Source organism: Amborella trichopoda, chromosome 13 (genome assembly GCF_054954075.1).
Source record: "Amborella trichopoda isolate Santa Cruz 75 chromosome 13, AtrichopodaSantaCruz75HAP2 v2.0, whole genome shotgun sequence".
NCBI classification, from domain to species: Eukaryota; Viridiplantae; Streptophyta; class Magnoliopsida; order Amborellales; family Amborellaceae; genus Amborella; species Amborella trichopoda.
In genome coordinates this window covers 36817911-36844134 of record NC_142348.1, presented here as the reverse complement: position 1 = coordinate 36844134, position 26224 = coordinate 36817911, and the positions used below count along the sequence as shown (strand labels likewise).

General features: G+C 36.6%; 1 long non-coding RNA gene across 1 annotated transcript; it reads right to left on the bottom strand.

Moving 5' to 3' along the window:
* Positions 1-3178: 3178 nt before the first annotated feature.
* LOC148779197 (uncharacterized) lies at positions 3179-26224 on the bottom strand. The gene is made up of 3 exons (XR_016047157.1): positions 25927-26224; positions 5400-5480; positions 3179-3538 (listed from the first exon to the last, which is right to left on the bottom strand). It is a non-coding gene; the product is annotated as an uncharacterized LOC148779197 (long non-coding RNA).

Genomic DNA, 26224 nt, shown 5'->3' with positions numbered 1-26224 from the left:
CATCCGAGTCAAGCATCAAACCCACTTGAATCAAACCCCAAACCAAACCACGTATCAATCCTAACCAAGCCAAGTCGGGCCAAGGAGTTCCTAGGACACGTCTAGCAAGAGAGTGTGTGATTCGAGAGGAAACTGAGGCGAAAGAAGGTGCATTGGAGTGGGACCAAACCGATCCCGAAAGCGACCGAGAGGCTCTCTACGGCACGCCATGCCAAGATCTGAGAGGGCAAAACTCCCGAACGTATCCCACCCCAAATTTCAAGGTAAGCAACACCTCACCCTAAATTTGCTGATTCGCACCGCACTGTACATACCGCACGGACACTCAGTGTCACCCACCTGCGCACACACGCACAAACAAGGGGCGCGAAGCGCTGAGCGCAAACTACGGGGGCCGAGCTGACCACTTCTCTCTTGTGTTAGTTGCAAAAGATAAGCTTGAATCCTTTGATTTCGAAATATCCTTTAAAACAACTAGTATGGATAGGCTTCAACTTCTTTTGAACTTGTATTCAAATTTGAAACAAATAGGCTTCATTTTGAATTAGTTTGAACCATGAGAAAACATAGGAGATCAGTTATACTGGTCTTTCAACTATCAAATTGTCTGTCAATCTGACTATGCTTAAATCAAACGAATGTAACTCTCTAATGAAGAAGCCTTTGCCATGAGATTATGCAAGCAGATTGAGGACTCAGAGACGAACCAAATGGTTGAAGTCTCATCCCATTGGACCTATTTTGAGGGAGATATTCATCCTTGAAGTTGAGGCTATTTTTCTACCATTTTAAGAAACAATCAATAGATGACGAGAGTAATAACTTGATGCCCTTAAAAGCTTTAATCACAAAATTTTAATATGTTGTAGGGTCCTTGTGATGAACATCTTTCCCAAATTTGGTGAGAACTCCAAATAATCTAGGAGATACAGGCATTTCGTCGATTAAAACATGACTCAGGAAGTGACATGTAGTACGGCTCAGATAGCTTTTCTCATGGAGGATTCTTAGGATGGGGCTTTCATAGGGATGGTAGAAGTCCGAGGTTGGGTTCCATGGGCTTTGGTCCCATGAAAAAGGGCCTTCTAGATTGAGAGATATGGCAGTTTTATCGACTGGATATCATCATGGCTGTTGTGTGGTGCTTTAACGAACAATGTCCATAGAAGTTCACTGCTGAATAGAGGGATTATTAAACCACAAATATGATTTTTTTAAATATTTCAGGCCAATTTTCAAGCGTTGTGGATGAATCCATTAGTTAAACTTGTTTAATTGACGGTGGATCAGAAGATCCTATCAATCGATGTCCGTTTTTAATGAATCATGGACTGAAGGCATGTAATGACTAATAATTGTCATCTGCAAAGTTTTACTTGGATTTGAAATGATATGATGACATTTTCATAGGTTTGGCCATTAAAGACTTTTTAACTAAAGGAGTCTCTGAAAACTTATCAACTTATATCCAAACTACTGCTAAATATGAGAGGGGGAGGCATATATATTGGCCCTGGGATCATTAATCCCATCAATTCGTCTCAAAATAAGATTTGTGATAGTTTTGAAGCTTTATTCGACTATTCACCATCATCATCATCATCATCAAATACCATATCTTCAGTGAGGCTAAAAGTCCCTGCATCTTTTTGGACTCCTTCCAACCATGTCTTTTCGGGCTTATCCCTTTCCTTTTTCATTCTTTTCACTTGAACTAACTCGCACCTTCTAACAAGTACTGTGTTGGGTCAGCATCACACATGCCCAGCCTACCAAAGTCTGCTCTCTTATCTTATTACCTATTGGTACCACGCTTAAATTTTTTCGAATGGATTCATTTCGAATTCTATCCCTTCTTATCTTGCAACGCATCCATCTGAACATCCTCATCTCCGTTACATTCATTCTATGGGTATATTATTTTTGTCCACCGAGCATTCTGCCTTATAGAGCAAAGATGGTCTCACAGCTGTCCTATAGAACTGTGGCTGCCTACCTAACATAACCCAAGTCCTTTACTCGGGCATGGTACGGGTTAAGAGAAAGTTTAAGGTCATCATCTCCTTAGACCAATTTATTTCACTATTACGATCCCTTTAACTGATGGAATTCCTCAAAACTTGTCGACTTATATCCAAACTTCCCCTAAATAGAGAAGAGATGCATATAATGCCCCTTGGATCATTGATCCCATAAGTCTCAGAATGAGATTTGTGACAGTCCCTGTTTATATCCGATGGTCAAGATATATGATGACTAAGTACAGAACTGTCAAGGTATATGAGACCATGTAGGGTAAGTCATGCTTATAGAATTATTTCCACATATAACATACTGATTAACCAGCGACAAGGTCTTTTTGTCCATTAAGCTTGCATGTACTTGAGGACTGTTTGTATCAAATCTCTGATTTCTTATATTGCATCTTGATTTTGGGTGTCCAGAAAGCATCACTAACACTGCCATTACCAACCATGGATGGTTGGTGCGTCACGGGATGTATATGTTGACGTGCATCCCCTGATGCATGGTACACTTTCCTTATTCAAAAACTTACAAGGAAATCGTTTTTGTGCTTCTTAATAACAATGATTTGTCAATTCCCTCATGTTTCGCTATTTCTACCAAGAAACATAGGCAGCGATAGTATTAAGTTTTGATACTCCCAACCACATTTGGATTGTTACATCAAGTGAGATCCAGGTTGACCTTGGCCCGTCCAAGTTGGTTTCCTCCAGTTGGTTCCAATTGGAAATTTGAATTTTAGATAACTTTGCTATCTAGATGGGGAAATCTACGCAAAAATAACTCGTTTTATTATAATAATTAAAAAATAGTCTCTTATATTTTATATTTTATGCTCAAATCATACTTTTGAAAGTATTTATTCTAATTTAATTTTAGCTTTTGTTTTATATATATACATTTGTTTAAACACAAATTTTGAGAATTCAGACTTCTTATTATCCTACATCCTTAAAAAATTTAAAATAAAGTATTTCAAAAATGACAAAAAATATCACAAATTCTTAGGATACTTTGAATTTTTTTTTTAAACATTTTATAAGTAGTTGATGTTGAGATCGACGATCAGATTTGAGCCAGGTCCAATGTATAGGAAGATTACAATTAAAAACTAAGAAGTTCATACTCTAGCACAATGATGAACTAAAACGTAGGGCATTAAAAAATTGGCTCTTTCAAATTTGTTAGCACATATCACTTAATATCCATACATATTCATAAAACAATTAGCCAAAATATAACCAAAGAAAATAAAATAAAAAGATATTGAATCCTCTTTCCCTATATGACCTTACCATGTAATGTGGGATAGATTTCATACCTCAAAACCATGTAGTGTAGTACCTGGGCTTTCTTGATCCATTGCTTTTATTTCTTTGACAAGCTTTTGTGATCTTGAAAGAGCACGTAACTGATGGAAAATATATTGGTCATCGGTTTGATATGTCATGAAGTGTCCATCTTTTTGGCACTTGGATTCTCCCTATCTCACACCGTGAAGAAATAATCTTCTCTGTCCCATGATTTTAAATATCACAATGTCAATTCTCCCACTCGTTTCTATGTTACCACCAAGTCTCTTTCTATATCCCTTCATCTCGAAAAAACCAATATGCTTTTATAGGTATCGTTTTTTTTTTCTTATATTCCCCGATTGAATATTCTTCATACAGAGTGTCTTATCTTGCCAACTTTGTATTACATCTCTCTGAAGTTGTACTATAATAAACCATACTCATGACATACTATAAAACCTTTTAAAATAAGCCATAAAAAGGTCTCAATAATTAGGAATCAAAAGATGTGCCTTAACAAGCCACATCTTTTAATTTACGCAGCATAGAACATGAGCATCCCACAAAAAAAATATGATATCTCTCAACTTATAAAGAGTTTCTCTCCGAATCTTTTTTAATATTGAAATAGGCTCAAAAAATATAAAATAGTGCTCAGTTCCATCCTTAAATCACACCATTTAGTGAGTCAACCTTTTAGTGACGTTTACATCATAATGCAATTTTTTCAGCAGAAATTAAGTTGAGCATCTCTCAATAAAAAATTGTTGCTCTCAAGCCTTAGAGAATTTCTTCATGAAATCTCTTGTATTGAAAATTAAACTCAAAACCAAATCATAACATCATAGTGTGAATCCCAAAAAATACATTAGAAATAAATAAGGTGACATACACATCATAAAAAAAAACTTATACTGTAAAATTTCAGGATGAATGCCGTCTAATAAAATTACATTTTCTCTCTACCCTCATGGAAATTTCCTTTGAAATAAATTTTGTTTAAAATTAGACACATAATCGTAGCACAAGTCTCATATCACTATGTTAAGTAAGCTTGGTAAATATAGTTATTCATATCTCAATGAAGAACATATCAAATTGTAGAAAATTCAGGATGACCTCTCTTCAATCTAAAATTTTTATTCCTCTCTTCCCATAGATATTTCTCTCTTAAATAAATTTTATTAGAAACTAGACTCAGAATGGAAGTCTTAAAACTTAGCGTGAGCCACAAAAAATTATGTTAAGAATAAAAATAAAATCATGACTTCTAAGCCATGGAAATAGTTTCGTTGCAGAAAACAACGCTTGTGCACCCTTCAATAAATTGATCATGTCTTTCAAACCACAATGAATTTCTTGATGAAACCTTTTTTTTTTTAAAGTAAACTCAATTTTGTGAGTCACAGTAAAATTTCAACAAGAAAAAAAATCATATGATTGATGGGAAAAGTTACGGAACTCAATGAACAGTTCTTAGATTTTGTAGGGTCAGAACTGACACCCTTTATTGATGATTCCATAACTCTCAATTACCTTAGGATCTCCCACTAAAATTTTGCAGGTAGATCCTAATCTCAAATAATATAATATCACTGAAGTATGGAATAGAAAAATACATAATTATCTTTTTCATATTACTTATCCAAAATAGCCCAGAATACCCATTGTATAGAGTGTCTTTTCAGTGTTTGAATATTTTAATAATTCTTAAATCGAGGTGTATTTCTTGACCACAAAATTTATTAGTTTTCTTATATCTCATTTCCAAGTTTGATCGAGATACAATAAAGAGAAAAGACAACTAATGACATCAAGTATCAAAAGATTTGATACCAATGAAATAAAAACCTACGTGATCTTCTATGGGGGATTTTTTTTTTTTTATATCATCCATTTTGGTTTGATAAAAGATCACTTACAGATGGTCTTATTACAACAACATATACTTCAAAATAAAATCAACATGGAAATAAAACCAAGATCTTAAAACTTGATGTCATTGAAATAATTATGCACTATGCATGATAATAAAAAATAAGATTGCAAGAAATAAAAGAGAAGAGTGTCGGAGATTACCTCAACCGGCCTTATTACATACCACACCAAGTCACCACCATCCGATGGCGCGGGATCAATGATCAACCTTCAATCTCAATCCTGGAAAACAAATTTTGGTTAAGCCACACAATGGAATAGGAACCCCTTTGATCATAAACTCAAACCCTAAAATCCTTAGTTATAAATCCGTAGTTGAAAGATAGGAGAGAGATGAACTCTATAACCTAAACCCTTAAATTCTTTCACAATGTGGGAGAGAGAGAAAATTTTCTTAAGAGAGAAAGAGAAATTCTAAGTGGAATATGAGAGAGAAATATGGAATAAGGTGAGATTTTTGGGTAGAGACAATCATTTTTTTATAAGCTTTGAACAAGATAGGGTTTCTTAAGGTTTTCTTTGGCTTTCCTCTTCTTGTGAGATTGAATATGAACCATTGATCCTGGGTGACTTGTGGGGTGAGAGATTTGAGCCATTCATTCCATAGATGGGTCATCAACATTATAGAAGATGCATGAACCCTTATCCCCTTTTCCTAAACTAATTTTCATCAATAGAAAATAATTTTAACTAAATATTGTGCATTCTATAAAATAGCACATCTCTACACATATTTTCCATAAAATCTATCAAAGATTTATCAAGTCAATATCTAATTTTATATTAAGTTAATATATGGTCAATACATATCAATCCATAATTTGACCACATGTCACAATTTAAAGTTACCAAAACATAAAGTCACGTGGACCAAAAAATAAAACTTTCCATAAAATAGAAAGTAGTAAGAGGTGGGGCGTGCCACCTATGGGAGGCACATGTGGGCCCCACCTTCTAGAAACATGGTAGGCCCATGTGCACAATGGGCCCCATGATTATTATTTTTTTATGTATTTAAAATTAACAAAATAATTTCTAGTGAATATTAAAATATTGTAAAATCAATATCTTTAATTTTATAAATCCAAAAATTATAAATAAAATATTCAAAATTAAATTAACGTAATTATAAATAAAATATCCAAAATTAAATTAACACAATTAAATTAATTTGATGGGAAATAGATCCTTATGATTTAAGATTCGAATCAACAATCATGGAGGCACTCTATCTTCAACTGTGGACTACGAACTACATTTGCTTTATCAGACCGCCCCAATATTTCCCATGACCCATCGTCCAAGCAGGGGCTTAATAGTGGGTCACCAAAGTCTAGCTGGTGAGCCAAGGGGTAGCAATCCCAGTCTGTGGATTACAGGTCCTCCCCTAGAGACAAGTCTAGGTCACCAAGACCTGATGAGACCACAGCTCTATGGCGCATAGGGGGATTTCTCACACATGCATACGTTTCACCCTAAAAAGTGGATTTCTGGCTTTCCCGAACGATATATCGATAGCATGCCGTGTGATGGTACATGGATGAGGTTTTGACTCCAATCTCTGTAGGCTACCATCACACACAACGGTCACACAGTCCCTCGACTCACTCATCCGGGCATATTTTTCGACCTCCTCAAGAGCTAACCCATGAACCCTCTTTAGTTTGCTCTTCATGCCCAGGTAACATGGGTTTTTCCCAACTGACTGGCCTAGATTGTCAAACACAGTCCGGTATCTGCAAACATCGTTTGCATGGAATGGTCCATGAGGGATCACACTCCCACTGAGTTCATGTTCCATTACATTATTTCATTTTAGAAGCACTCATAAGGCCTTTAAATGCCACATAAACCCAACAGTCAAGACGCCCAATATAGTGGCATGTACCCCACCAAAGCAAAAGTGCCCACTCTATCGTGACGCGTGGTAAGGATGAAAAACGAGTCATATAAAAACTCATCAATGGGGAAAGAAACAATCATGTCAGGAACCGCCCAACTTAAAAACATGTTCCACAGTCTATAACAATGATTGCGTTTTTAGAGTCGTGGCTGAGATAGAGAGAGGGATATAAAGCTTTGAATAAAGAAACCAGTTAGCGGAACGTGTGGGATAGACAACAATGGATCCAAAATTTTGATTGGAACAAGACGAAATACCCTTCACTATCATGATAGATAAGTAGAAGCAAATCAATAAATGTTTGAATTCACATATTAGTGTCCGGTTTTTATTCACATACTGAGTTGACTTATTATTCCCCCAAGGAATATATAGAATTTTGATGAGATTGCTTATTGTTTATTTACTCCTTTTGTTTGGAATGATGAGATGGCCTTCTGTTTGCCCAAATAATTAGACACTTCCAAATTCTAATGGGAACAGCTGTCCATAAAACACCATGCATGAGGTTCCTTGTATTAGAAGCTCAATTTAACATTTATATTCATTCTATCTAAATAATAGCCTAAAAAAAATATGTAAAACCAAATCAAATTGCGACGTGTTGGATTTAGAGTCTATGTGCAGAGGTAATGCACCAAATTTTATTAAGCCAAATCAAATTGCAACGTGTTGGATTTAGAGGCTATGTGCAGAGGTAAGGTGCACCTTCAAATTTTATTAAGGTACATATTTTTGATGTAAAATATTATTAGAATTATCTTAAAATCTATTTTTATATCTATTTATAAAATTTTAAATTTAAAAAATGATTAAAATCAAGTAGATCTATAAACATATGGAAATTTTAAAAATGGACGGTGTTGATAATATGTTGTAAAATGCATTATTTCTGAAACTTGAATTCTTTTTATTTTTCATAGTCATACATCTCGATGTCGAGATGATCAATCAAAGGGTTTTTCAATATTAAAACTACCTTTTCCGATGGATTTTTGAAGGGCAACCGTAGATCTACATTATAAGGTTACATCCTTATATAAACTTTTTCCTCTCTCTCTCTCTTTCTCTCTCTCTATATATATATATATATATAAGTCTTAAAATGCCTATAGGCGAATTACTACAGTGTTTCGCCCCCGTCACAGACATGCTATGTCCGTGAGGGTTTTGTCTAAAAACCTCCACGGACCTACAGGGGCTGTGGCGGTCCCTGTATATTTTTTATGTCAAATTTGCGTGAAAAATATCCTGTCACTGACATGCTATGTCTGTGATAGACCGCTAAGGACATATTATGCCTTTGGCGGTCGTTAATCCACACCGTCCGAAAAAATCGGACGCCGCTGAGCCTATAGGTGAAAATACTGTTCATTTTCTCCCATAGGTGTTTAGTAGTCTCTTCCTCTATATATATATATATATATATATATATATATATATATATATTCTATTTTTGAGATGGACTTTGACCTTAATTTTTTTTGGAATATATAATTTTTAACATGGGGAGCATTAGAATTCAAAAATAAATAAATTTCAAAATTTTAAAATGATTTTTTTTAAGAATAGACTTAGATCATCAATTTTATTTTCATGTAGAACTAACACTTCTTCACTAAGGTTGGGAATAGGTTGGGTGAACCCAGACCTGGACCTAGACCCGACCCTACTAGTTATGAGTTGGAACCAGACCTGACCCAGACTTGGGTTGGGTCCACGTCAATCGGAACTAGACCTGACCCACTGGGTCGAGTAGTGTATAAATAAAAAAAATAGAAGCATAATATATATTTTACAATTTAATTGTATTTTCTACTAATGTATACCCATTCGGGTCTGGTTGACATTGACCTAGATCTGACCTGACAAGGTCTAAGCTGGACTTAGATTCAGACCCCATCCTAATCGGATCAATGTCAAATGGACCCAAACTCGACCCATTGGGTCCAAAGGCTGGGCCCAGATTTGGACCTAGTCAGTAGATACAAATGGATCCAAACTCAACCCAATTCCTACCTCTATTTTCACATACATCTTGGGAATGGATGTGTGATACGTCAATAGATACAAATGTAGAATTGTGTCCCTTGACGCACAAAGCACTTTCCCCGATTCAAATTAGCAACTTGACAAGTAATGGTTCCTTTAAGACGCGCTGTTTGATTGCTCTGCTTTAAACTAGATTTTGCATTGCTTTCAATTATGGTGTGTTGATTGTTTTCACCTAGATTAGTATCCTACATAGTGGTAGTGGTGGTGGTGGCAGTGACACTGCATGAAGGCGGTAGCGCTGGAGGCAGTGATGTGCAATGGTGATGGTTGAGGTGGTCGTGGTGGTAGGGTGGATAGGAATGGTGTGAGTGGTGGTAGTGGCATTGCTATAGTGGTGGTAGTAGCACTGCATGAAGGCGGTAGCGGTGGAGTGGAGGAAGTGATGTTCAATGGTGATGGTTTAGGTGGTCGAGGTGGCAAAGTGAGTAGTAATGGTGTGAATGGTAGTAGTGGCAGTGATAGCAATGGCAGAGGTAGCAGTGATCTGCAATAGTGATGCTTTAGGTATAGTGACAGCAACAACAGGATGGTGACACTGGTAGTGATGGTAGTGGTGGGAGGCAAAGAGATGGCGGTGAGTAATTAAACCATTCCAAAAAAAAAAAAAAAAGAGAGTAATTAATCTTGAAAAAAGAGCACTGTGCTCTAAATGTATTTTGTTGAAGTACAAAAACACCCAGTAGTTTTGCAGCTCAATTACAATTGGGGACCTCTAAATTGTATGTTTCCATCAAATTGTAGATAACACCAAACACACAAAAATCAAATCGTGTTTAGCCAAAATACAATTAAGTCTCAGATAAAACCTAATCATAAAATGGTGGTAGATCAAAAGGGGCCTAAAGTCTTTAAATTCCTTTTTTTGTATCTAGAAATGTTTTTTATAAACATATTTTCATGTAACTTTTATTTTAATGGCCTCATTATTTTATGGGATGTCTTGGAAGAGACAAATGGCCTCAAAAAGTTCACCAAAAAAGGGAATGGCTCCTAATTGTCCTTGCTAAGATGGAATTGGAGAGTACTATTTAAATTGTTGAAAACTAAGTTTAGATGAATTGTCAGAAATGATGTAAAATGATGAACTCGTTACATATAGAACATAAAAATCGAGGGCAAAAATAAAAAGGGGAAAATATTGTGTGGAAACTAGAAAGGCAAAACAATAAAACACAATGATTTGTATGATTCAACGACTACCTATATTCATGACGTACCAATATTTCTTTTTCACTAGTAAGAAAAATACCTTGTAAGCAAGACAATTACAAGGGTTTTCAAGTTCTCTCACAAGCCCTAGAATAAGATTTCTCTCTCTTTAAAATACATCTCCAAAAGACTACAACAACTCACCCTTTCTATCTCTATTGTTGGGTTCACCTGGTCAAGATGCAGATGCGTGCAACGGAATTCAAATTTATAGGACAAAAACATCAGATTTGTGTGTATGGGTGAAAAAAATAATTGCAATAAAACAAATAAAATAAACAATAACTTACAGATACTGAGATTTACATGGGTTACCTTTTTTGGCTACAACCACAGGAAAAAGATATCAGATCCACTATTAAAAGTAATAGTTATAAAATCACCAAAGAAGCCAGTTTTCTTGCCTTTCTTGGGCTCTTTGACTTCTTCTGGAGGATTTTATCTCTAGGTTTTCCCTTCTTTGAGGTTCTTCTCTCTCACTCAAATGTGCTCCTCTTTTTCTCTCTAACAGACTTCTCTATCTCTCTCTTCTTCTTCTCTTGGAGAGAAGGATCACTTTCTCTCTCTTCTTCTTTTTCCAACTAAAAGAATCCTCTTTGTATTTCTCTTTATAAAAGACGTCGTACATACCAGGAAGAGGAACTTGTTAAAACTTTGGGAGGAGACAACCATGGCCTCTACGTGAAGCTTCCTTTTTATATGGGATGAGATTTTGTTTCTCCAAAATCTCTGCCCCCTCTCATGTAGTAGTTATCCATTTTATGTGGGATTTGTTCTTTTCTTAACAAACCCATATGTCTCACACGTTCGAGTTGTCTTTTGATAACCACCTCCAATGATGCCCTATCATACGAAATTTGGATCAATCAATGTCAGAGTCTCTCTTATTGAGAATCAAATTTCAGACTTGAATAAGAAGGACCAATTGCACGAGGGTTTATCTGTTGAGCAGAAAATTCAAAGAGATACTCTGAAGGCTTCTCTAGATGATTAATTGAGACTTCAAGAGATCTTTTGGTGTCAGAGATCGAGATCTCGTTAGTCCATAGAGGGAGACAATAATACGAAGTACTTTCATACCTTGGCAATAGGGAAGATAGGTAGAAAGGCTTTCACTTCTCAACCTAGACTTCCTTTTTCTTTGGTGGGAGTACCTTTTAAGATGCTAGATTCTGACAAAGCATGTGATCTTGAGGCTCCCTTCGCCATTGAAGAAATTAAGGATGTTGTGTTCTTCGTACCTAGAGACAAAGCTCCTGGATGAGATGGATTCCAGATGGCCTTCTTTCGAGAGTTTTGGGATATTGTGAAAGACTATTTTCTATGTTTTTTTTTCAAAATTCCATTCAAATGGCACAATCAATAAACTCTTAACTCTACCTTCATATCATTGATTCTTAAATAGCAGAATTTAGAAGCACTTCAGGATCACAGATCTATTAGTTTGTTGATTTCTTGTTACAATATTCTCACAAAAGTTCTAGCAAATAAACTCAAAAACTTCAACTCTTTGGTGATTCAAGGACCCCAATCTGCTTTCATTAAAGGAAGACAGATTACTGACAGTATTCTTGTGGCTCAAGAAGTGATTTATTCCACCAGACTTGAAGGCACTAAGGGTATTCTATGCAAACTTGATTTTGAAAAAGCCTATGATTGAGTTGAACGGAATTTTTGGATGATATTCTCAGACTTATAGGCTTTGGTCATATTTGGAGAAAATGGATAAAAAGTTGTTAATGTTCAACCCATTTCTCTGTGATCATCAATGGTAAAGTGTGTGGTACTTCTATGTATCTTGGGGTCTTCGATAAGGGAATGTTTTACCGTCTTTTCTTAATACTTTGGTAGGGGAATCCTTTAGACTTATATTGAATTCAGCTTCGACGGTTGGTCTTCTTGTTGCTCAAGAAGTGATTCATTCCACCAGACTCGAAGGTACTAAGGGTATTCTATACAAACTTGATTTTGAAAAAGCTTATGACTGAGTTGAGTTGAATTTTTTGGATGATATTCTCAAACTTATGGGCTTTGGTCTTATTTGAAGAAAATGGATAAAAGGTTGTTTATCTTCTACCCATTTCTTTGTGCTCCTCATTATCAAAGTGTGTGGATACTTCCATGCTTCCACGGGATTTCGACAAGGGAATCCTTTATTATCTTTTATTTATACATCGGTAGGGGAATCCTTCAGTCTTATGTTGAATTCAGCTTCGAGGGTTGGTATTTTTGATGGCTTGAGAATTCATGGTTGTGAGGTTCCTTTTACTCATTTGCAATATGCAAATGATACTCTTCTACTTAATTTGGCTTCTCTGTATCAAGTGAAAAACATCTGGTTTTTTCTTAAGTGCTATGAGTTGATCTTTGGTGCGAAAGTCAATCTTCATAAATCAAAACTTGTTGAGATTAATGTGCCCTTATAGATCTAGAGAGATGGGCCGCTTGGTTACAATGTGATATAAAAGAGCTCCCTACACAATATCTTGGTGTCCCTTTGGCTAATGGCAGACACCTTAGATCAGCTTGAGATCCTATTGTGAAGAGATTTGGATAAAAGCTTGATGAGCAGAAGAGCAAGCGCCTATCTCTTGGTGATAGAGTTACCCTCATTAATTCAACTCTTCCCAATACTCATATTTATTTTATGTCCATTTTCAGGGCACTTGTCTCGATGCTCAAGAAGTTGGAATCATTGACGAGAAATTTTCTATGGAGTAGTCCATCTATGTCTAAAAAGCACAATCTAGTTTGATGAGATAAAGTATGCACACCTAAGGCTAAGGGAGGTTTAGGTATCTAAAGACTTAGGCATACGAATGATGCCTTTCTCACGAAGTGGTGGTGGAAATTGTATTTGGAACCACGTCTTCAATGACAGGAGGTTGTTTTTGCTAAGTATGGCACTGAAATGTTTGGTTTTTATCCCAAAAAACTCACTAGCAATCGATCTGCTTTCTATGATATGGAAAGGGATCAAATTAGTTAGATCTCTTTTCTTGTGTGCAGTAGGGTGATAGTGGGGATTGGAGACAAAACAAAATTTTGGTTTGGGAAACAGCTAGGAGATGTTCCTTTAAAGATTCTATTTTTTGAAGTTTTTCATTGGGCTGATGCCAAACATGCGACGATCTCGGAGATGGTTGAAGGTGAACGTCTTAACTGTTCATGTAAGGTTAATATTAAGGTTAGAAGGATTGATGAGGCCACAGAAAGACAATTTCTAGCATTGATGCAACAATTTACTTCATTACGTTTTTTCCCTTTCAGAGAGGACTCCTTAGATTGGAATCTTACACCTAGTGGTAGTTTCTTGGTTAAGTCATTGTACCAGGAAGTTAGTAATGATAGGATCTTTGATATGAGCAACAAATATACTAAGGTTTGGATGATTAAGGCCCCTAAAAGGGTCAAAGCTTTCTTATGGTTGCTGGAACAAGGTAGGGTGTTACAGGAGACCAGCTAAAGAAAAAAATGAATGATACTGGTTAATATATTCTTTCTTTGTAATCTAGCAACTGAGGATTGTCATCATTTATTTCTTCAATGTCCATTTGCTACCTTTTTCTGGAATTGGGTTTCTACAATCTCCAATTAATGATGGACCATGCCAAGAAATATTCAAGGTTTCTTCGCTTATGTACTCAATCCCTCTTTCTCCAAAGTTGGGATCCACCTTTGGTGCATTCTTTGTGCAATTGTGCTTTGGTGGTCTTTATGGAAAGAGAAATCGGTGAATTTGTTATGGTGTTTCTAATGATAAGGATAATCTCCATAAGAAAATTATGAAACTCACTATTCTTTGGGCCTAGGCTTGTCTATGTCTCAAATACTACCCCAAAGAATCCTTCTTCACCAATTTTGTAGACCTTCTCAATCATCGGCAACATAGAGTTATCAAGCTTTCGCTCTGGCTACCTCCCCCCACTGGGGTGGTTGAAGTTAAACTCCAATGGTCGTGTTAGACATGAAACTCATAAAGCTGGCTTTGGTGGTAATCTAAGAAACCGTGATGGGAACATTAGCTTTTCGTTCTTAGGGGAATTGGCCTGTGGTGACATTAATGAGGCTGAATTAACGGCAGTCAAGGAAGGGGTCTCTCGGCTCAGGAGTCATCATAATCATATCATTATTGAGGGTGATTTGGCTAATGTGATCAAGTGATGTTCGCACCCGTCCTCAATTCCTTGGCAATGGTCCCCAATTTTGGATGAAATCTGCATGGAAATATTGGCCTAAGAGGTCCGCTTCAGTTACATCAATAGAGAAAGAAATGGCGATGTTGATGCTCTTGCGAAACTAGGGTCTTCTTAGTGCTTCTTTTCTCCCTCCCTCTATTTCTTTCTCTCCTGTCCTCACTTTCCTTCTTCTTCTATGTTCTTATATTTTTATTTTTTATTATTAATTTTCCCTTTTTGGTTCATTTCTTTGTAATTTCTCATTCTCTCAATGAAATTACCTTTAACGTTTTTTTTTTTTTAAATATGCTACATGTTTTTGTATTTCTCATTCTCTCAATGAAATTTCCTTTAACATTTTTTTTAAAAACGATGCAAGTCATTGTGTTATTCCCATAAATCCCACTCTATTGGGGTATTGACCTTAGGGTCCTTTGCACATGGGACAAGACACGCTAATAATCCCTCTCTCATGTCCCATGAAGGCGGATCTCATTTGTTGATAACAAGGTGCTTAGATTGCCCCCATGCAATCTACATAAGTCTTGCATGTCTCTGGCCGAGGTTTTTGTCATTATATCTGGAGAATTTTATTTAATTGCAATAACTTCTATTTCTTCAAGGCATACCAAATTCAATTATAACGCACACCAATGTGCTTCATTTTAGAATGGAAGCTAACATTCTCGCCCAAATGAATATCACTTTGATTGTCATAGTGGACGATACACGTGACATGTTTCAAGCCAACTCTTGAAGGAATCTCTTCATCCATATAATCTACTTGCAAAATTATGTAATTGCAATATACTCTGCCTCTGTGATCAAAAGAGCCACACACTTCTACCTCTTAGATTGCCATGAAATAGCTCCCTTTGTAAAATTAAATAGGTATCCCAAGGTTGACTTCCTGGAGATATATGTATCTGAGTACCCTGGTAACACAAGTTTACCTCCCCCATGATCAAATATACTTTGGATTTTTCTCTGAGATATTTGAATATCTGCTTAACTGTTGCTCAATGTTCCTTACCAAGATTAGTGATAAATCTTGTCACCACACCAATTGTGTGTTCAATATCAGGCTTCGTACATACTATGACATACATCAAACTTCCTACAACCGACACGAAGGGAACATTTTGCATTTTCTCATTCTCATTATCATTTGAAGTGCTCTACTGGGCACTTAACTTGAAGTGGCTTCCAAGTGGGGAACCGATATGTTTTGCCTTGTTTATACATGGTAAAGGTATTACTCAACTCTTCATTCAACCTGTCAATCTTGCTGATGTCCGGACTGGCAATCAACATTTCATCAACATAAGGTAAATATTATAGTTTCCATTAGAGAACTTCTTGATGACCACATAATGGTTTGAGGCTATCCTCTTATACCTATGACTCCCCATAAAGGAATCAAACTTCTTGTACTGCTACCATGGGGCCTGTTTCTACCTGTATAGGCTTTTCTTCTGCTTGTAAACCATCCGCTTCATTCTTTTTAACTTAAATCCTTCTAGTTTCCCCGTATATATCTCTTCCTTCAAATCACCATGGAGAAAGACAGTCTTAAGCTGCTATATCTCAAGATTCAAGCTTGCAACCAGGCTTAACACCATGTAAATTGATGACATTTTCACCACGTGAGAAATGAGTTCATCAAAATCGATGCCCTTCTTTTGCTTGAAGCCTTTCACAACCAACCTAGACCTCTACCTTGGTTGTAAGCTTGTTTTTTCAGTCTTCAGCCAGAGACCCACTTATTCTTCAATGCCTTCTTACCTTTAGACAACTTTACAATTTCATAGGTGTGGTTCTTATAAGGATTTCATCTCCTCTTTCATTAATTTAACCAACTTCTCTTTGTGTTCATCAGCTTAAGCTTCCTAATTGCTTTTTGGTTTACCCCTTCAATTTATAGGATATACTTTGATGCAGGGTATCTGACAGAGGGTTTATGTCTCCTAGAAGACCTTCTTAGTTCAACTGTAGGTGGCAGTTCTTGAACAAGCTGCTCCCACTGCTCCACATCACTTGGAACTAGCATGTCAAACTCTTAGAACCACCCATCTTCTTATTGCATTTCTCCCCTTTCTTCATGTACTACAGTAAGAGGAACTATGACCGGTTCTGAATTATTAAGATTCATGCCTTTTTTGACTTATTCACATCTTCAATGACAAGATCTTTTTGAAAGACCACACCCCTACTCATGTTCACCTTCCTATTCTCAGGATCTCATAGGATGTAGTCAGACTCTTCATCTAGGTACCCTAAAAAGATACATAGGAGTACTTTCTCATCCAACTTGAATATTTATTCATTAGGTAAGTGCATCAATGCCTTACACCCGATCGCTCTCAAATATGAATAACATATTTCTTTTTCGGTCCAAACTCTACCTGGGATCTCACCATCCAAAAGAAAATGATAGGAATTTATTTATTAGGTTGCATGTTGTAAGGACCGCTTCACCCTAATATAGCTTGGTAACTTGGTGGTGGATAGCATGCTCCTAACTCCTTCCATAACGGTGTAATTCATTCTCTCCGCTACACCATTATGCTAGGCGTATATGGCACTATCTTTTCTTGCCTTGTACCACACTTGACATATTAACTTTTGAAAGCATTTAAGGTGTAACCCCCCACCATTGTCTGATCCGAAACATTTCAAAAGCTTGCCTATCTCCATTTCCACCTTAGCATGGAAATTCTAAAAGATATCAAACACCTGATCTTTTGATTTCACTAAGTTCACCCACCCCTTACTTGAAGCATTACTGATAAAGGTGACAAAGTATTATGTACCACCAAGCAACTTCATATCCATGGGGCCACACACATTTGAATACATTAGATCTATTATTTTCTTATCTTTAGAGCTCTTACTAGAGAAAGAGACTCTATGTTGTTTCTCTCACAAACAATGGTCACATGGAATCAGAGATGGATTCTTGACATTGGGAATGATATGCTTCTTAGCTAAGATGCTTGTGCCATAGGTCTAGAGAGGGTTCTCCATGGCAGTATTAATTTTGTCATTAGAGATTTGCACCTCTGATATGTAGAGTGAACAACACTTCTTGCCCTTCACCGTGATAAGAGATCCCTTCATTGGCTTCTAGTATCCCTTACAGAATATTGAATGATACACTTCATCATCTAAACACCCTCCTGAGATGAGGTTCAAATGGTTATTTGATAAATGTCTGACATCTTGTTGCACTATATTCATCTATCTCTCTTACCCACAATCTTTGAGAAACCATTGTTCCTTATCTTTACAAAGTCAAAGTCTTCTGCTCTATAAGAAGAAAAATAACATATATGTAAAGTAACATGAAATAATGATGCAGTATCTACAACACAGTCAGAGTTGCATGAACTTGATGCAATATTAAAGTACCTATCACCATAGTTTTCAACCATGCCAACTCTGTGGTCAATGTACCGGTTTGCCTGCCATCATCCTTGGCATTGTTCTCATTCTACTATTTCTTGAGTTTCTGACACTCTTTCTTGAATGAACCGCAATGGATACAACATTGCAGGCACAAGGCATGTTTTGGCATTTTGGATAGCCCACGAGTTTGAAACATCGATCCGTCATGTGACCATCTTTGTGACAATAATCACAATGAAGCAAGGGGCGTGTACCAGTCTTGGAGGTTTTTTGGGTAGTATTATAGTTTGCAGTAGGTTTTGCAAATGGATGAGACTGAATCATAGTAAAGGTTGTAGCTTTTAGTGTAGGGATATGTAAATTGATCTTACGGTGTCGTTCTTCTTGAAGAACAAGGGAGTAGGCTTTGGCAACAATTGGTAGTGGATCCATGAGTAAAATGTCACTATGCACCACGACCTAGAACTCATTGAGACCCATCAAAAATTGAAGAAGTCATTATTGTTGTATATAATTATTACGATTTATAAGTGCCTGGGGTAGAAGAAGGGAGAGAAGCTAGCTAATCCCATTTGTTCTTTAATTGTGTGAAGTAAGAGGCAACTGAGAATTACTTTTGTTGGAAGGTGGCTAAAAATTTCTTGATTTAGTAAAGTTGTGGGCCATTGCTTGGTGAAAAATGATCTCGCTGATCAGTCCACACTTCCAAGTGTTGTAGAGGCAAACACAACACTTTTTGCGAGATATTTTGACAAGGCATTAAGAAACCAAGACAATTTCAAGACACTACATCTCTCCCATAAAGGAAAAGATGGAGAAGAAGACTCTAGTTTAGATTGAGCTCCATCAATAAAGGCTAGCTTATTTTTGGCACTTAGGGCCATGCGCATGGCACGAGCCTAAGTAGAATAAATTTTTCCTACCCCTGTGAGAGGATGCGAAACAAGAATAGTCCTTGGATTGTCGTGAATGATGTAAAAAATAAGGGGATTGAATACTAGTAAAATCGGTACCATAAGGAGTTTGGTTTTCAAACGAAGAATCCATGGTAGTGTTGTTATCATTCATAGCTCACAAAACTTTGAAGAAAGAGGAAGTGCTCGGTGTCTTTGAAGTTTGTAGGGCGTGTGATATCATGCTAGACCAAAACAGTAGTGAGGGAACAAAACCTCTGACCAAAACCCAGCATAAAAATGAAACGCAGCAATTGCTGAAAAATAAAAAATGCCAAAAAATCATAGGAAATTTTTACATCAAACAGTGAGAAGAAACAAAAATCTGGCCAAAAATCAATTAGACATGTAAAGATAGAGAAGGATAGAGGCAAACTTTCTAAAATCAGTAAGAGAGAACAATTTGATAGGTAAACTAGTAAAGGTTGTTACTTAGAGAGAGAGTTTTCAATATTTGCACATGAGATAAAAAAAGATGCAAACATCGATAGGCAAAGGTAGGGAGAAAGAGATGCAAGCTTTCTATTGAGAAGGTAGAAAAAAAATTGCACAAGCAAAAACACAAACAAACAGAGCACCCAAGAAAATATGATTTGTAACCACTAATGAATGCAAGCAAAAGCGATTAAAAAGAAGCATGCAAAAGCTATCAAGAAAGATCAACCTCAGTACGAAAAATATGAGAAAACCTCCGAATCATTAGGTGCTCTACGATTAACCAATGGTAAAGGTTGCTAGCAAAGCTTTACATCAAGATAAGAGTGATAGAATCAGTATATAGAAAAAGTAAACACTCTGATACCATGTCAAGTTCTAAAGCAATTTGAATGGAAGCATTCTTTGTCTTTTATATTACCCATATGTAGGGTATTTGTAGAGAATACAAGAGAATACAAGAGGTTGCAATCCCTTGATTATAGGGATCTATCTAATAAAAATAGAAAATGTACAATGCTTATCCTATTCAATTAGAATATACAACAATAGAAGATCTGAAATTCAAGATTTGAATTTCAATTTGAAAACTTTGGCAACTCCCAACACACACACTCTCTCTCTCTCCTCTCTTCCCGAAACCCTCTCCCTCTCTCTCTCACATACCTCTTCCCCAAAACCCTCTCTCTCTCTCTCTTCCCCCCCCTCCCCCAAACCTGTTCCCCCCATCAGGGGCAGCAAAGCATTCATGCAAATCCCACACATGAAAGTAGTAAGAAATATGAGGCCAATGATGGCCATAAAGCAAAATTGTCATGAAATCGCACTACAGCCACCATCAAAACGTAACTTAATCGCCCTAATCGGAACTTACCCTTTGCATCCTCTCACATCCCTCTAGAAGCATCATCACCAACCATCCCAATTATGGTGAATAGAGTTGCCAAAATGCTCATAATCAATACCATCTCCATTACTAATGCATATGAAGTCCAAGAGCAAAGCAGGCATAGTGGAGTTTTGATGGGAAGAGAGAGAAAAACCTCGGAGATTAGCCAATGAGGAGAGAGAGACATATGGATATAAGGAGTAAGGGAATGTCAATTGATTCCACCCAAGTTGAGAGCTATCTACTTGGGTCACCATGCATGAAGTAAACCATGAAAGCATGCTTGTAGAGATGGAACTTAAAATGAGGGCTGAATAATTTGAAGCAATGAGGAGCCAACGAGAGAGACCTGATCTTTCTCCTGTAGTTTGAAGAGAGAAGAGAGGCAAGAGAGAGAGCGAGAGAGAGAAAGAGTTTGGGGGAGAAAGTCAAGAGAAAGAGAACGAGGGGTTGGGGTGAGAGGTAAGAGAGAGAGAAAGAGGGTTTGGAGGAGAGAGGCGAGAGAGAGGGAAAAGGTTAAGAAGAGATGCGAGAGAGGAGAGGGTTTAGAGAAGAGAAGAGAGAGAGGGCCACTTTTAGGGGAGAGAGGTGAGAGTACGAGAAAGCTAGAGAGAGGGATTATGAGAGACAGGGAGAGAGAAAGAGAAAAGAAAAAAAGACGGTAATAAAACAGAGAGAAAGAGAGTCGTATTTTTTTATATTGTTTGGGACAAAAAAGTATGATAAAAGAATGACAACTGGATTTAGGCGGTTAGAATATATCTTTTGTGAAAATTTTATGTTGTTGGAAAGTTTTAAAATTTATTGGTCTAATGGGAAATGGTACACCGAATTAGGGTGTATGGTGGTATTTTTTCTAAATCTAATTTGCTTTCTCATGTAGACCATATGAATGGAGAAAAGAGATGATTTGCAGTTCAATATATGCATTATCTTTGAATGCCATAATTTGGTCGTTTATTACAATGGACCTTGGAGCATTCGATTCTACACTATTTTAACATCAAAGTATTTTTCCTATTATTTAGGGTCGGCTAATTTTAGGAACTACAAATATATTTTTCTATAATAGAAATGAATTGCAAAGGGTAGTTATTGAATCCTCAAGCATCCATGAATAATTTCACCCAAAAAAAATTCCTCCATGTTGAGGCAGTGGCAGAACGTATTTGCATGTCGCAGAGGTACTCATGTTAACCAATAACCTTAAAAGAAAAACTCATAGAAGGTTTATGAGCACCCTGGAACACCAAAATCTATCCCTTTTAAAGAAAGGAAAGATTAGATTAATTTGGTGATGTCGTTCCATTTTACAATGAGAGGGTTGCTTTACGAACTTCATATCACTCAGTATTTCCTTAAACAATATATTAAAAAATGTTTGAATCGCCTTTAAAAATGAATGGGAGCTCTGAATAAGTAGATGCATTTAAGTAATTTAGCCCCACTCATGTTTCCCAAGCTCTATTATTGTAGAGAATATTGCGGAAGGATATCAGCCATGCCAGCCATGACAGCTACGCTTCATCGGTGCCTTTGATTCTTTCCTTATCCAGTTGTGCCATAATTACCCTATTTACAGGATCCTTCATTATTTTAGGCTTGTATCATGGGATTTTTTTTTTTACTCATGTTTATCCTGTATCAGGATGAGGAATTATTGTAATCCTATGAATGAAAATATGGTGGTTCCTCTTTCGTGGATGTAGACTGAACAACCGAATCACGTATATGTCTCTATTGATATGTGTCTATCTTTTTTTTAGTTCTATTTTCTAACATGGTATCAGAGCATAAGATTTTTTAAGACCTACTGTTAAATTATGAACCCAATCTGAGATCTTTTGTTGAGTCATATTTTCGACTCTCTGTAAAACACTTTTCATTGTGTGCAGTGCCTACCTTTCTGAGTTGTTTTAGAACAACTGATTTGTCGTTTTTGCTATCTGCTGTTTGCGTTGCCTTTTGGCGATGCAAGATTTTTTCAAGTTTTTTACTGCGCAAAAGACAAGTCCTTGGTGCAATGTTTTTTATTGTGCAAAAGACAAATCCTTGGTGCAAGCTTTTTTCTGTGCAAAAGCACAACTCCCTGATGCAAACCTGGTGCAAACCCCTTTGACAATGGTGCAAGTTCTTCATGGTGTTGCAAACCTGATTTCCTCTTCTTCTTTTTCCCAAGTTGAGTCCGTTGTGATTCTACGTAGGGGTGAAAGTGGGGTGCAGAACTTTGAACTCTCTATCTCGTTGATCTCTTTTTGTTATTGTTGGTACGTTCAGCATGTGAAGCTCCATTTCGGTGACTTCAGTCAGAAGCTTGTTTTTTTGTAGTTTTCTCTTAAAAAACGGTTGTCATTTTTGACTGGTATGTGGCTATTCACACTTTATTTGTTTCTTTTTCATATCATGGCTGAAAAGAATAAAGCAGAACCTGTTAAACTGTGGTGCATGAATCCGAAAGTAACACCTCTATGAAATTAACTTCGGCACTCTTCAATGGTTTAAATTATTTATTCTAGGCCAGAGCCGTCTCTCTTGCTCTTGGTTGTCTGGGTCAATCAAAACTTGAGCATATGAACGATAAGAAAAAGGCTCCGAGTAGTGATGACCCTGAGTACGAAGAATGGGAAATAGATGATCAACTTACAATGTCATGGATATTAAACTCAATGGATCCTAAGATTACAAAGATATTTACTCATGCCAAGAATGCTAAGGATCTATGGGATTCCATAAAAGAAGTTTATGGACAACAAAACAATATCACTCGAATATTTGAATTAAAACAAGAGATATACCAAACCAAGCAAGAGAATAAGACCGCTACTGAATTGTTGGGTATTTTAAAACCTATGTGAGATGAATTATCTACATATTGCCTTGCTACTAGTGATATTTTCACTATTCAAAAGAGAGCTTATCAGGATAAGATCTTTCAATTTCTTGTTGCTCTCAAACCTGATTTGAGCAAGTAAGGATCCAAATTTTGATGTAATCTGAACTGCCCAGCTTCTCATCAGTTTTTCTACAATATTACACGAAGAAACTAGGAAAAGAGTGATGAATGTTAAAGTAAAAAGTGAAGCTAGGAGTAGTGAGAAATATGTTATAACTGTCGTTAAAGAGAAAACTGAAATAAATAAAAAACCTGCGAATACAAACTTTGAAGGGAGATCTCTAGGAGGATATCATGGCAGAAGAAGGGATCGTGGAAATGGAGGAAGACCACCTTCTTGTTGTGAGCATTGCAAAGGTCTTGACCACATAAAGGATAGGTGTTGAGTCCTCTATCCTCATCTTAAACCTACACGTGACAAGTCTTCTGAAGGTCGTTGGCTCAGAGTGCTTCTGCCAATTCTCATATTTCCATTGATAAACTTACCCAAATTCTTCAACAATTGGATAAGAATGATGCATTCTCTTCTCATGATATCTCCTCTGATCAAGGTAATCAGTGTACCTTCCTGTCTTCCTTGAGTTTTAATACTTGGGTTATTGATTCAAGAGAAATCAACCACATGATAGGCAATCCTTCTTACCTATCTCAGATTCAACAGGTGGTCAATAAAACTCCTGTATCAATTGTCAATGGTTCTTTAATTCCTATTCATGGCATTAGAAGAACAAATTTCTTTTCTGAAACCCACAATTCTGAGGTTCTTTATTTGCCTTCTTTTCCTCTCAACCTATTGTTGGTTAGCAAACTAACTCAAAATTTGAATTGTGATATTATTTTTTCTCCTCATTCTGCTATCTTTCAAGACCGGGCCACAGGGATGAAGATTGGTGAAGGGAAAATGGATCATGGTCTTTACTTTTGGGTTCAAAAGAATTATGCTATGATTGCAAAAATTAATAATGGTAATATTGGTAGATTATGGCCCTCTAGAGTTGGACATCCCTCTAGAGTTGGACATCCCTCTAAAAATGTTTTGAAAATTTTGATGTCAAACTTAACTCCAAGATTTCATAATTGTGAGGTTTGCAAATATTCCAAGTTTCCTAGGTTACTTTTTAAATCTTCAATACATGATTATGATGAGCTTTTTTACTTGATACATTCTGATGCGTGGGGACCAGCCCTTGTTGAATCCTATAGTGGCTACAAATATTTTGTGACATTTACAGATGATTATACTCGTGGCACCTAGATATATATGTTAAAAGCTAAAAATGAGGTTTTCCCTATGTTTAAAGAATTTCATAATCTTGTATCAAATCAGTATAATGCCAAAATTAGGATTTTTCACCCAGACAATGGAACAGAGTATGTGAATAATGTATTCACAAAATATTTCTCTCATAATGGCATTATACATCAGACATCTTACATTGGAACACCACAACAAAATGGTGTGTCAGAAAGGAAAAACCATCATATTCTTGAAGTTACCAGACCTCTATTATTTGAAATGAATGCACTAAAATTTTATTGGTCTGATGCGGTCCTATCCGCTTGTTACCTTGTTAATCTACTTCCTAGGAAAATTCTCAGGAATAAGTCTCCTCTTAAGTTATTAAAAGGAAATAACATTGACTTGTCTCACTTACGTGTGTTTGGCTACATTTGTTATGTATATAATATTGATCAACACCGGGATAAACTTGATCCTAGGGCTACTGAGTGCATATTTCTTGGATCTTTTTCCACAAAAAAGTGATACAAATGCTACAATCCTACAACCAAAAAATTGCACATCTCACGAGATGTTAAATTTGATGAAAGAGAATCATATTTTCAAAAATCCCAATAAAATAGGATTCAAGGGGAGAATTTACGCAAACTTCCATTGCCCATTCCTAGTAATATTTTTGAGACGCAAGAAAATAAAGAAAAAATTAGAACTGAAAACCATTATGCTGACGAAAGAAGAGAGGAAATCCAATAAGAAGAAAGTGAGGGAGAAGCTAATCAGGTTGGTGAAAATGAAGAGGTTACTCAAGAAGATGTCCATGTGGACAATCTCCCTGCTCAAGCTTCTGCTCTTCGAAGGTCTTCTCGTATTTCTTAACCCCCTTCTTCCTTAAAAGATTTTATTACTTTTCATGTTGTTTGCATCCTTCAAATTTGTTATGAAATATCTCATCTAAATATTGCAACTTTCTCAGTTCTATTTCCACTTTTGAGCCAACAAACTTTCATGATGCTAATTAACAACGGTTGTGAAAAATGGCCATGAAAGAAGAATTACAAGCCTTAAACACGAATCAAACTTGGGATCTTGTTCAACTCCCTAATGGAAAAAAATATGTTGTTTGCAAGTGGGTATTTAAAATTAAGTACAATATCGATGGAACCATAGAAAGGCACATGGCTAGGTTAGTTGAAAGGGCTTCACATAAGCCTATGGAGTAAGGCTTGTTTACAAAGCAAAATCAAACAGATCTTTGTCGGAAGATCTCTCGGATCTTGACACCTTAAACTGATAAAAATAATGTAAACCAAATGGCAAAGAAAGTGAGACAAATCAAATTCAGATCTGAGGCCAGATCTGCCCGAAATCGAGCAGATCTATTCTCAAATCTGTGGTAGTGCCAACATGATCCAAGAAAACACAAAATACGCTTTTTAAGCAACTGAAAAGATCAAATGAAATAAAAAAAATTAAAGAAAAATAGATAAAATGGAAGAAAATCATACCGAACAGGGCCGGATGGCCCTAGACTTCTGTGCATTCTAGGGCTCGCCTGTATCAGAACCGGTCCTCTTTTGTTTCTCTGATCGGGATGTTCACCAGAAAGTCTCTAGTTGAAGAAGGGTGGTTGTGCCCTAAGGGTAGATCTAGGGTGGTTGTACCCTAGGTCTAGGTTTTCTCAGACTTAGGTTTTCTTTTAGGAGGCTCAGGTTCCTAAAGCAATTTCCAGGGTTTATCTTCTCTTGTGTAACTCTTTGGTTTTTTCTCTCTGATCTCTATATGTTTTCCATCCCCCCCCCCAAA